Below are 14,230 nucleotides of genomic sequence, written 5' to 3'. Positions count from 1 at the left end.
ATACAATCACACCTATTTAGGGAGTGTGATTAAAAAGTAGTAATGTATATATAATCACACTTTAATTAAAATGTGTGATTACAATATATATATAAAATCACACTTATTTAAAAAGTGTGATTAAAAAGTAGTAGTGTATATATAATCACACTTTAATTAGAAGGTGTGATTAAAAAATATATAAATAATCACACTTTAATTAGAATGTGTGGTTAAAAAATATCTATATAATCACACCTATTTAAAAAGTGTGGTTAAAAAGTAGTAGTGTATATATAATCACACTTTAATTAGAAGGTGTGATTAAAAAATATATAAATAATCACACTTTAATTAGAATGTGTGGTTAAAAAATATCTATATAATCACACCTATTTAAAAAGTGTGATTAAAAAGTAGTAGTGTATATACAATCACACTTTAATTAGAAGGTGTGATTAAAAAATATATAAACAATCACACTTTAATTAGAATGTGTGATTAAAATATATATATATAATCACACTTGTTTAAAAAGTGTGATTAAAAAGTAGTAGTGTATATATAATCACACTTTAATTAGAAGGTGTGATTAAAAAATATATAAATAATCACACTTTAATTAGAATGTGTGATTAAAAAATATATATATAATCACACTTGTTTAAAAAGTGTGATTAAAAAGTAGTAGTGTATATATAATCACACTTTAATTAGAAGGTGTGATTAAAAAATATATAAATAATCACACTTTAATTAGAATGTGTGATTAAAAAATATATATATAATCACACTTGTTTAAAAAGTGTGATTAAAAAGTAGTAGTGTATATATAATCACACTTTAATTAGAAGGTGTGATTAAAAAATATATAAATAATCACACTTTAATTAGAATGTGTGATTAAAAAATATATATATAATCACACTTGTTTAAAAAGTGTGATTAAAAAGTAGTAGTGTATATATAATCACACTTTAATTAGAAGGTGTGATTAAAAATATATATATATAATCACACTTAATTGAAAAGTGACATAAAAAATAAATATTATCACACTCAATCAAATTAAGTGTGATTAAAATATCAATCTAATTTTTTTTATCACACTTCCAATAAAAGTGAGATCTTTTTTTTTGTCAAAGTGTGATCTTTAACTATTTTTGTAGTAGTGAAACTTGCAATTTGCATGCATTTTGTCACGATATCTTGCGCACCTCATCGCACTGTTTGGTGCACATTACTTGCATTTTGCATGCATTTTGTCGCGATATCTTGCGCACCTCATCGCACTGTTTTGTGCACGTTATTTGCATTTTGCATGCATTTTGTCGCGATATCTTGCGCACCTCATCGCACTGTTTTGTGCACATTATTTGCATTTTGCATGCATTTTGTCGCGATATCTTGGGACCTCATCGCACTGTTTTCTGCGCATTACTTGCATTTTGCATGCATTTTGTCGCGATATCTTGCGCACCTCATCGCACTGTTTTGTGCACATTACTTGCATTTTGCATGCATTTTGTCGCGATATCATGCGCACCTCATCGCACTGTTTTGTGCACAAAACTTGCATTTTGCATGCATTTTGTCGCGATATCTTGCGCACCTCATCGCACTGTTTTGTGCACAAAACTTGCATTTTGCATGCATTTTGTCGCGATATCTTGCGCACCTCATCGCACTGTTTTGTGCACATTACTTGCATTTTGCATGCATTTTGTCGCGATATCTTGCGCACCTCGTCGCACTGTTTTGTGCACAAAACTTGCAGTTTGCATGCATTTTGTCGCGATATCTTGCGCACCTCATCGCACTGTTTTGTGCACAAAACTTGCAATTTGCATGCATTTTGTCCCGATATCTTGCGCACCTCATCGCACTGTTTGGTGCACATTACTTGCATTTTGCATGCATTTTGTCGCGATATCTTGCGCACCTCATCGCACTGTTTTGTGCACATTATTTGCATTTTGCATGCATTTTGTCGCGATATCTTGGGACCTCATCGCACTGTTTTCTGCACATTACTTGCATTTTGCATGCATTTTGTCGCGATATCTTGCGCACCTCATCGCACTGTTTTGTGCACATTACTTGCATTTTGCATGCATTTTGTCGCGATATCTTGCGCACCTCATCGCACTGTTTTGAGCACAAAACTTGCATTTTGCATGTATTTTGTCGCGATATCTTGCGCACCTCATCGCACTGTTTTGTGCACATTACTTGCATTTTGCATGCATTTTGTCGCGATATGTTGCGCACCTCATCGCACTGTTTTGTGCACATTACTTGCATTTTGCATGCATTTTGTCGCGATATCATGCGCACCTCATCGCACTATTTTGTGCACAAAACTTGCATTTTGCATGCATTTTGTCGCGATATCTTGCGCACCTCATCGCACTGTTTTGTGCACAAAACTTGCATTTTTCATGCATTTTGTCGCGATATCTTGCGCACCTCATCGCACTGTTTTGTGCACATTACTTGCATTTTGCATGCATTTTGTCGCGATATCTTGCGTACCTCATCGCACTGTTTTGTGCACAAAACTTGCAGTTTGCATGCATTTTGTCGCGATATCTTGCGGACCTCATCGCACTGTTTTGTGCACAAAACTTGCAGTTTGCATGCATTTTGTCGCGATATCTTGCGCACCTCATCGCACTGTTTTGTGCACAAAACTTGCATTTTGCATGCATTTTGTCGCGATATCTTGCGCACCTCATCGCACTGTTTTGTGCACAAAACTTGCAGTTTGCATGCATTTTGTCGCGATATGTTACGCACCTCATCGCACTGTTTTGTGCACAAAACTTGCAATTTGCATGCATTTTGTCACGATATCTTGCGCACCTCATCGCACTGTTTGGTGCACATTACTTTCATTTTGCATTCATTTTGTCGCGATATCTTGCGCACCTCATCGCACTGTTTTGTGCACGTTATTTGCATTTTGCATGCATTTTGTCGCGATATCTTGCGGACCTCATCGCACTGTTTTGTGCACATTACTTGCATTTTGCATGCATTTGGTCGCGATATCTTGCGCACCTCATCGCACTGTTTTGTGCACAAAACTTGCATTTTGCATGCATTTTGTCGCGATATCTTGCGCACCTCATCGCACTGTTTTGTGCACAAAACTTGCATTTTGCATGTATTTTGTCGCGATATCTTGCGCACCTCATCGCACTGTTTTGTGCACATTACTTGCATTTTGCATGCATTTTGTCGCGATATCTTGCGTACCTCATCGCACTGTTTTGTGCACAAAACTTGCAGTTTGCATGCATTTTGTCGCGATATCTTGCGTACCTCATCGCACTGTTTTGTGCACAAAACTTGCAGTTTGCATGCATTTTGTCGCGATATCTTGCGCACCTCATCGCACTGTTTTGTGCGCAAAACTTGCATTTTGCATGCATTTTGTCGCGATATCTTGCGCACCTCATCGCACTGTTTTGTGCACATTACATGCATTTTGCATGCATTTTGTCGCGATATCTTGCGCACCTCATCGCACTGTTTTGTGCACAAAACTTGCAGTTTGCATGCATTTTGTCGCGATATGTTGCGCACCTCATCGCACTGTTTTGTGCACAAAACTTGCAATTTGCATGAATTTTGTCACGATATCTTGCGCACCTCATCGCACTGTTTGGTGCACATTACTTGCATTTTGCATGCATTTTGTCGCGATATCTTGCGCACCTCATCGCACTGTTTTGTGCACGTTATTTGCATTTTGCATGCATTTTGTCGCGATATCTTGCGCACCTCATCGCACTGTTTTTTGCACCTTACTTGCATTTTGCATGCATTTTGTCGCGATATCTTCCGCACCTCATCGCACTGTTTTGTGCACAAAACTTCCATTTTGCATGCATTTTGTCGCGATATCTTGCGCACCTCATCGCACTGTTTTGTGCACAAAACTTGCATTTTGCATGCATTTTGTCGCGATATCTTGCGCACCTCATCGCACTGTTTTGTGCACATTACTTGCATTTTGCATGCATTTTGTCGCGATATCTTGCGCACCTCATCGCACTGTTTTGTGCACAAAACTTGCAGTTTGCATGCATTTTATCGCGATATCTTGCGCACCTCATCGCACTGTTTTGTGCACATTACTTGCATTTTGCATGCATTTTGTCGCAATATCTTGCGCACCTCATCGCACTGTTTTGTGCACATTACATGCATTTTGCATGCATTTTGTCGCGATATCTTGCGCACCTCATCGCACTGTTTGGTGCACATTACTTGCATTTTGCATGCATTTTGTCGCGATATCTTGCGCACCTCATCGCACTGTTTTGTGCACATTATTTGCATTTTGCATGCATTTTGTCGCGATATCTTGGGACCTCATCGCACTGTTTTCTGCACATTACTTGCATTTTGCATGCATTTTGTCGCAATATCTTGCGCACCTCATCGCACTGTTTTGTGCACATTACATGCATTTTTCATGCATTTTGTCGCGATATCTTGCGCACCTCATCGCACTGTTTTGTGCACATTACTTGCATTTTGCATGCATTTTGTCGCGATATCTTGCGTACCTCATCGCACTGTTTTGTGCACAAAACTTGCAGTTTGCATGCATTTTGTCGCGATATCTTGCGTACCTCATCGCACTGTTTTGTGCACAAAACTTGCAGTTTGCATGCATTTTGTCGCGATATCTTGCGCACCTCATCGCACTGTTTTGTGCACAAAACTTGCAGTTTGCATGCATTTTGTCGCGATATGTTACGCACCTCATCGCACTGTTTTGTGCACAAAACTTGCAATTTGCATGCATTTTGTCACGATATCTTGCGCACCTCATCGCACTGTTTGGTGCACATTACTTGCATTTTGCATGCATTTTGTCGCGATATCTTGCGCACCTCATCGCACTGTTTTGTGCACGTTATTTGCATTTTGCATGCATTTTGTCGCGATATCTTGCGCACCTCATCGCACTGTTTTGTGCACATTACTTGCATTTTGCATGCATTTTGTCGCGATATCTTGCGCACCTCATCGCACTGTTTTGTGCACAAAACTTGCATTTTGCATGCATTTTGTCGCGATATCTTGCGCACCTCATCGCACTGTTTTGTGCACAAAACTTGCATTTTGCATGCATTTTGTCGCGATATCTTGCGCACCTCATCGCACTGTTTTGTGCACATTACTTGCATTTTGCATGAATTTTGTCGCGATATCTTGCGCACCTCATCGCACTGTTTTGTGCACAAAACTTGCAGTTTGCATGCATTTTGTCGCGATATCTTGCGCACCTCATCGCACTGTTTTGTGCACAAAACTTGCATTTTGCATGCATTTTGTCGCCTTATCTTGCGCACCTCATCGCACTGTTTTGTGCACATTACATGCATTTTGCATGCATTTTGTCGCGATATCTTGCGCACCTCATCGCACTGTTTGGTGCACATTACTTGCATTTTGCATGCATTTTGTCGCGATATCTTGCGCACCTCATCGCACTGTTTTGTGCACATTATTTGCATTTTGCATGCATTTTGTCGCGATATCTTGGGACCTCATCGCACTGTTTTCTGCACATTACTTGCATTTTGCATGCATTTTGTCGCGATATCTTGCGCACCTCATCGCACTGTTTTCTGCACATTACTTGCATTTTGCATGCATTTTGTCGCGATATCTAGCGCACCTCATCGCACTGTTTTGTGCACAAAACTTGCATTTTGCATGTATTTTGTCGCGATATCTTGCGCACCTCATCGCACTGTTTTGTGCACATTACTTGCATTTTGCATGCATTTTGTCGCGATATCTTGGGCACTTCATCGCACTGTTTTGTGCACATTACTTGCATTTTGCATGCATTTTGTCGCGATATCTTGCGCACCTCATCGCACTGTTTTGTGCACAAAACTTGCATTTTGCATGCATTTTGTCGCGATATCTTGCGCACCTCATCGCACTGTTTTGTGCACATTACTTGCATTTTGCATGCATTTTGTCGCGATATCTTGCGTACCTCATCGCACTGTTTTGTGCACAAAACTTGCAGTTTGCATGCATTTTGTCGCGATATCTTGCGTATCTCATCGCACTGTTTTGTGCACAAAACTTGCAGTTTGCATGCATTTTGTCGCGATATCTTGCGCACCTCATCGCACTGTTTTGTGCACATTACTTGCATTTTGCATGCATTTTGTCGTGATATCTTGCGCACCTCATCGCACTGTTTTGTGCACAAAACTTGCAGTTTGCATGCATTTTGTCGCGATATGTTGCGCACCTTATCGCACTGTTTTGTGCACAAAACTTGCAATTTGCATGCATTTTGTCCCGATATCTTGCGCACCTCATCGCACTGTTTGGTGCACATTACTTGCATTTTGCATGCATTTTGTCGCGATATCTTGCGCACCTCATCGGACTGTTTTGTGCACATTATTTGCATTTTGCATGCATTTTGTCGCGATATCTTGCGCACCTCATCGCTCTGTTTTGAGCACATTACTTGCATTTTGCATGCATTTTGTCGCGATATCTTGCGCACCTCATCGCACTGTTTTGTGCACAAAACTTCCATTTTGAATGCATTTTGTCGCGATATCTTGCGCACCTCATCGCACTGTTTTGTGCACAAAACATGCATTTTGCATGCATTTTGTCGCGATATCTTGCGCACCTCATCGCACTGTTTTGTGCACATTACTTGCATTTTGCATGCATTTTGTCGCGATATCTTGCGCACCTCATCGCACTGTTTTGTGCACAAAACTTGCAGTTTGCATGCATTTTGTCGCGATATCTTGCGCACCTCATCGCACTGTTTTGTGCACAAAACATGCAATTTGCATGCATTTTGTCACGATATCTTGCGCACCTCATCGCACTGTTTGGTGCACATTACTTGCATTTTGCATGCATTTTGTCGCGATATCTTGCGCACCTCATCGCACTGTTTTGTGCACATTAGTTGCATTTTGCATGCATTTTGTCGCGATATCTTGCGCACCTCATCGCACTGTTTTGTGCACATTACTTGCATTTTGCATGCATTTTGTCGCGATATCTTGCGCACCTCATCGCACTGTTTTGTGCACAAAACTTCCATTTTGCATGCATTTTGTCGCGATATCTTGCGCACCTCATCGCACTGTTTTGTGCACAAAACTTGCAGTTTGCATGCATTTTGTCGCGATATCTTGCGCACCTCATCGCACTGTTTTGTGCACAAAACTTCCATTTTGAATGCATTTTGTCGCGATATCTTGCGCACCTCATCGCACTGTTTTGTGCACAAAACATGCATTTTGCATGCATTTTGTCGCGATATCTTGCGCACCTCATCGCACTGTTTTGTGCACATTACTTGCATTTTGCATGCATTTTGTCGCGATATCTTGCGCACCTCATCGCACTGTTTTGTGCACAAAACTTGCAGTTTGCATGCATTTTGTCGCGATATCTTGCGCACCTCATCGCACTGTTTTGTGCACAAAACATGCAATTTGCATGCATTTTGTCACGATATCTTGCGCACCTCATCGCACTGTTTGGTGCACATTACTTGCATTTTGCATGCATTTTGTCGCGATATCTTGCGCACCTCATCGCACTGTTTTGTGCACATTAGTTGCATTTTGCATGCATTTTGTCGCGATATCTTGCGCACCTCATCGCACTGTTTTGTGCACATTACTTGCATTTTGCATGCATTTTGTCGCGATATCTTGCGCACCTCATCGCACTGTTTTGTGCACAAAACTTCCATTTTGCATGCATTTTGTCGCGATATCTTGCGCACCTCATCGCACTGTTTTGTGCACAAAACTTGCAGTTTGCATGCATTTTGTCGCGATATCTTGCGCACCTCATCGCACTGTTTTGTGCACAAAACTTGCATTTTGCATGCATTTTGTCGCGATATCATGCGCACCTCATCGCACTGTTTTGTGCACATTACTTGCATTTTGCATGCATTTTGTCGCGATATCTTGCGCACCTCATCGCACTGTTTTGTGCAAATTAGTTGCATTTTGCATGCATTTTGTCGCGATATCTTGCGTACCTCATCAAACTGTTTTGTGCACATAACTTGCAGTTGGCATGCATTTTGTCGCAATATCTTGCGTACCTCATCGCACTGTTTTGTGCACAAAACTTGCAGTTTGCATGCATTTTGTCGCGATATCTTGCGCACCTCATCGCACTGTTTTGTGCACAAAACTTGCATTTTGCATCATTTTGTCGCGATATCTTGCGCACCTCATCGCACTGTTTTGTGCACAAAACTTCCATTTTGAATGCATTTTGTCGCGATATCTTGCGCACCTCATCGCACTGTTTTGTGCACAAAACATGCATTTTGCATGCATTTTGTCGCGATATCTTGCGCACCTCATCGCACTGTTTTGTGCACATTACTTGCATTTTGCATGCATTTTGTCGCGATATCTTGCGCACCTCATCGCACTGTTTTGTGCACAAAACTTGCAGTTTGCATGCATTTTGTCGCGATATCTTGCGCACCTCATCGCACTGTTTTGTGCACAAAACATGCAATTTGCATGCATTTTGTCACGATATCTTGCGCACCTCATCGCACTGTTTGGTGCACATTACTTGCATTTTGCATGCATTTTGTCGCGATATCTTGCGCACCTCATCGCACTGTTTTGTGCACATTAGTTGCATTTTGCATGCATTTTGTCGCGATATCTTGCGCACCTCATCGCACTGTTTTGTGCACATTACTTGCATTTTGCATGCATTTTGTCGCGATATCTTGCGCACCTCATCGCACTGTTTTGTGCACAAAACTTCCATTTTGCATGCATTTTGTCGCGATATCTTGCGCACCTCATCGCACTGTTTTGTGCACAAAACTTGCAGTTTGCATGCATTTTGTCGCGATATCTTGCGCACCTCATCGCACTGTTTTGTGCACAAAATTTGCATTTTGCATGCATTTTGTCGCGATATCATGCGCACCTCATCGCACTGTTTTGTGCACATTACTTGCATTTTGCATGCATTTTGTCGCGATATCTTGCGCATCTCATCGCACTGTTTTGTGCAAATTAGTTGCATTTTGCATGCATTTTGCCGCGATATCTTGCGTACCTCATCGAACTGTTTTGTGCACATAACTTGCAGTTGGCATGCATTTTGTCGCGATATCTTGCGTACCTCATCGCACTGTTTTGTGCACAAAACTTGCAGTTTGCATGCATTTTGTCGCGATATCTTGCGCACCTCATCGCACTGTTTTGTGCACAAAACTTGCATTTTGCATCATTTTGTCGCGATATCTTGCGCACCTCATCGCACTGTTTTGTGCACATTACTTGCATTTTGCATGCATTTTGTCGCGATATCTTGGGACGTCATCGCACTGTTTTCTGCACATTACTTGCATTTTGCATGCATTTTGTCGCGATATGTTGCGCACCTCATCGCACTGTTTTCTGCACATTACTTGCATTTTGCATGCATTTTGTCGCGATATCTTGCGCACCTCATCGCACTGTTTTGTGCGCAAAACTTGCATTTTGCATGTATTTTGTCGCGATATCTTGCGCACCTCATCGCACTATTTTGTGCACAATACTTGCATTTTGCATGCATTTTGTCGCGATATCTTGCGCACCTCATCGCACTGTTTTGTGCACAAAACTTGCATTTTGCATGCATTTTGTCGCGATATCTTGCGCACCTCATCGCACTGTTTTGTGCACATTACTTGCATTTTGCATGCATTTTGTCGCGATATCTTGCGCACCTCATCGCACTGTTTTGTGCACAAAACTTGCAGTTTGCATGCATTTTGTCGCGATATCTTGCGCACCTCATCGCACTGTTTTGTGCACAAAACTTGCATTTTGCATGCATTTTGTCGCAATATCTTGCGCACCTCATCGCACTGTTTTGTGCACAAAACTTGCATTTTGCATGCATTTTGTCGCGATATCTTGCGCACCTCATCGCACTGTTTGGTGCACAAAACTTGCATTTTGCATGCATTTTGTCGCGATATCTTGCGCACCTCATCGCACTGTTTTGTGCACATTACTTGCATTTTGCATGCATTTTGTCGCGATATCTTGCGTACCTCATCGCACTGTTTTGTGCACAAAACTTGCAGTTTGCATGCATTTTGTCGCGATATCTAGCGTATCTCATCGCACTGTTTTCTGCACAAAACTTGCAGTTTGCATGCATTTTGTCGCGATATCTTGCGCTCCTCATCGCACTGTTTTGTGCACAAAACTTGCATTTTGCATGCATTTTGTCGCGATATCTTGCGCACCTCATCGCACTGTTTTGTGCACATTACTTGCATTTTGCATGCATTTTGTCGCGATATCTTGCGCACCTCATCGCACTGTTTTGTGCACAAAACTTGCAGTTTGCATGCATTTTGTCGCGATATGTTGCGCACCTTATCGCACTGTTTTGTGCACAAAACTTGCAATTTGCATGCATTTTGTCACGATATCTTGCGCACCTCATCGCACTGTTTGGTGCACATTACTTGCATTTTGCATGCATTTTGTCGCGATATCTTGCGCACCTCATCGCACTGTTTTGTGCACATTACTTGCATTTTGCATGCATTTTGTCGCGATATCTTGCGTACCTCATCGCACTGTTTTGTGCACAAAACTTGCAGTTTGCATGCATTTTGTCGCGATATCTTGCGTATCTCATCGCACTGTTTTGTGCACAAAACTTGCAGTTTGCATGCATTTTGTCGCGATATCTTGCGCACCTCATCGCACTGTTTTGTGCACATTACTTGCATTTTGCATGCATTTTGTCGCGATATCTTGCGCACCTCATCGCACTGTTTTGTGCACAAAACTTGCAGTTTGCATGCATTTTGTCGCGATATGTTGCGCACCTTATCGCACTGTTTTGTGCACAAAACTTGCAATTTGCATGCATTTTGTCCCGATATCTTGCGCACCTCATCGCACTGTTTGGTGCACATTACTTGCATTTTGCATGCATTTTGTCGCGATATCTTGCGCACCTCATCGCACTGTTTTGTGCACATTATTTGCATTTTGCATGCATTTTGTCGCGATATCTTGCGCACCTCATCGCTCTGTTTTGAGCACATTACTTGCATTTTGCATGCATTTTGTCGCGATATCTTGCGCACCTCATCGCACTGTTTTGTGCACAAAACTTCCATTTTGTATGCATTTTGTCGCGATATCTTGCGCACCTCATCGCACTGTTTTGTGCACAAAACTTGCATTTTGCATGCATTTTGTCGCATATCTTGCGCACCTCATCGCACTGTTTTGTGCACATTACTTGCGTTTTGCATGCATTTTGTCGCGATATCTTGCGCACCTCATCGCACTGTTTTGTGCACAAAACTTGCAGTTTGCATGCATTTTGTCGCGATATCTTGCGCACCTCATCGCACTGTTTTGTGCACAAAACATGCAATTTGCATGCATTTTGTCACGATATCTTGCGCACCTCATCGCACTGTTTGGTGCACATTACTTGCATTTTGCATGCATTTTGTCGCGATATCTTGCGCACCTCATCGCACTGTTTTGTGCACATTAGTTGCATTTTGCATGCATTTTGTCGCGATATCTTGCGCACCTCATCGCACTGTTTTGTGCACATTACTTGCATTTTGCATGCATTTTGTCGCGATATCTTGCGCACCTCATCGCACTGTTTTGTGCACAAAACTTCCATTTTGCATGCATTTTGTCGCGATATCTTGCGCACCTCATCGCACTGTTTTGTGCACAAAACTTGCAGTTTGCATGCATTTTGTCGCGATATCTTGCGCACCTCATCGCACTGTTTTGTGCACAAAACTTGCATTTTGCATGCATTTTGTCGCGATATCATGCGCACCTCATCGCACTGTTTTGTGCACATTACTTGCATTTTGCATGCATTTTGTCGCGATATCTTGCGCACCTCATCGCACTGTTTTGTGCACATTACTTGCATTTTGCATGCATTTTGTCGCGATATCTTGCGTACCTCATCGAACTGTTTTGTGCACATAACTTGCAGTTGGCATGCATTTTGTCGCGATATCTTGCGTACCTCATCGCACTGTTTTGTGCACAAAACTTGCAGTTTGCATGCATTTTGTCGCGATATCTTGCGCACCTCATCGCACTGTTTTGTGCACAAAACTTGCATTTTGCATCATTTTGTCGCGATATCTTGCGCACCTCATCGCACTATTTTGTGCACATTACTTGCATTTTGCATGCATTTTGTCGCGATATCTTGCGCACCTCATCGCACTGTTTTGTGCACATTACATACAGTTTGCATGCATTTTGTCGCGATATCTTGCGCACCTCATCGCACTGTTTGGTGCACATTACTTGCATTTTGCATGCATTTTGTCGCGATATCTTGCGCACCTCATCGCACTGTTTTATGCACATTATTTGCATTTTGCATGCATTTTGTCGCGATATCTTGGGACCTCATCGCACTGTTTTCTGCACATTACTTGCATTTTGCATGCATTTTGTCGCGATATGTTGCGCACCTCATCGCACTGTTTTCTGCACATTACTTGCATTTTGCATGCATTTTGTCGCGATATCTTGCGCACCTCATCGCACTGTTTTGTGCACAAAACTTGCAGTTTGCATGCATTTTGTCGCGATATGTTGCGCACCTTATCGCACTGTTTTGTGCACAAAACTTGCAATTTGCATGCATTTTGTCACGATATCTTGCGCACCTCATCGCACTGTTTGGTGCACATTACTTGCATTTTGCATGCATTTTGTCGCGATATCTTGCGCACCTCATCGCACTGTTTTGTGCACATTATTTGCATTTTGCATGCATTTTGTCGCGATATCTTGCGCACCTCATCGCTCTGTTTTGTGCACATTACTTGCATTTGGCATGCATTTTGTCGCGATATCTTGCGCACCTCATCGCACTGTTTTGTGCACAAAACTTCCATTTTGTATGCATTTTGTCGCGATATCTTGCGCACCTCATCACACTGTTTTGTGCACAAAACTTGCATTTTGCATGCATTTTGTCGCGATATCTTGCGCACCTCATCGCACTGTTTTGTGCACATTACATGGAGTTTGCATGCATTTTGTCGCGATATCTTGCGCACCTCATCGCACTGTTTTGTGCACAAAACTTGCATTTTACGCACAAAACTTGCATTTTGCATGCATTTTGTCGCGATATCTTGCGCACCTCATCGCACTGTGTTGTGCACATTACTTGCATTTTGCATGCATTTTGTCGCGATATCTTGCGCAACTCATCGCACTGTCTTGTGCACATTACTTGCATTTTGCATTCATTTTGTCGCGATATCATGCGCACCTCATCGCACTGTTTTGTGCAGAAAACTTGCATTTTGCATGCATTTTGTCGCGATATCATGCGCACCTCATGCGCACTGTTTTGTGCACATTACTTGCATTTTGCATGCATTTTGTCGCGATATCTTGCGCACCTCATCGCACTGTTTTGTGCACATTACTTGCATTTTGCATGCATTTTGTCGCGATATCTTGCGTACCTCATCGAACTGTTTTGTGCACATAACTTGCAGTTGGCATGCATTTTGTCGCGATATCTTGCGTACCTCATCGCACTGTTTTGTGCACAAAACTTGCAGTTTGCATGCATTTTGTCGCGATATCTTGCGCACCTCATCGCACTGTTTTGTGCACAAAACTTGCATTTTGCATCATTTTGTCGCGATATCTTGCGCACCTCATCGCACTGTTTTGTGCACATTACTTGCATTTTGCATGCATTTTGTCGCGATATCTTGCGCACCTCATCGCACTGTTTTGTGCACATTACATGCAGTTTGCATGCATTTTGTCGCGATATCTTGCGCACCTCATCGCACTGTTTGGTGCACATTACTTGCATTTTGCATGCATTTTGTCGCGATATCTTGCGCACCTCATCGCACTGTTTTGTGCACATTATTTGCATTTTGCATGCATTTTGTCGCGATATCTTGGGACCTCATCGCACTGTTTTCTGCACATTACTTGCATTTTGCATGCATTTTGTCGCGATATGTTGCGCACCTCATCGCACTGTTTTCTGCACATTACTTGCATTTTGCATGCATTTTGTCGCGATATCTTGCGCACCTCATCGCACTGTTTTGTGCGCAAAACTTGCATTTTGCATGTATTTTGTCGCGATATCTTGCGCACCTCATCGCACTGTTTTGTGCACA

This window comes from Camellia sinensis, unplaced genomic scaffold, assembly GCF_055761805.1.
Source record: "Camellia sinensis isolate YWXY unplaced genomic scaffold, ASM5576180v1 Unanchor157, whole genome shotgun sequence".
Classification (NCBI taxonomy): domain Eukaryota; kingdom Viridiplantae; phylum Streptophyta; class Magnoliopsida; order Ericales; family Theaceae; genus Camellia; species Camellia sinensis.
Note: the sequence above shows the minus strand (reverse complement) of the source record.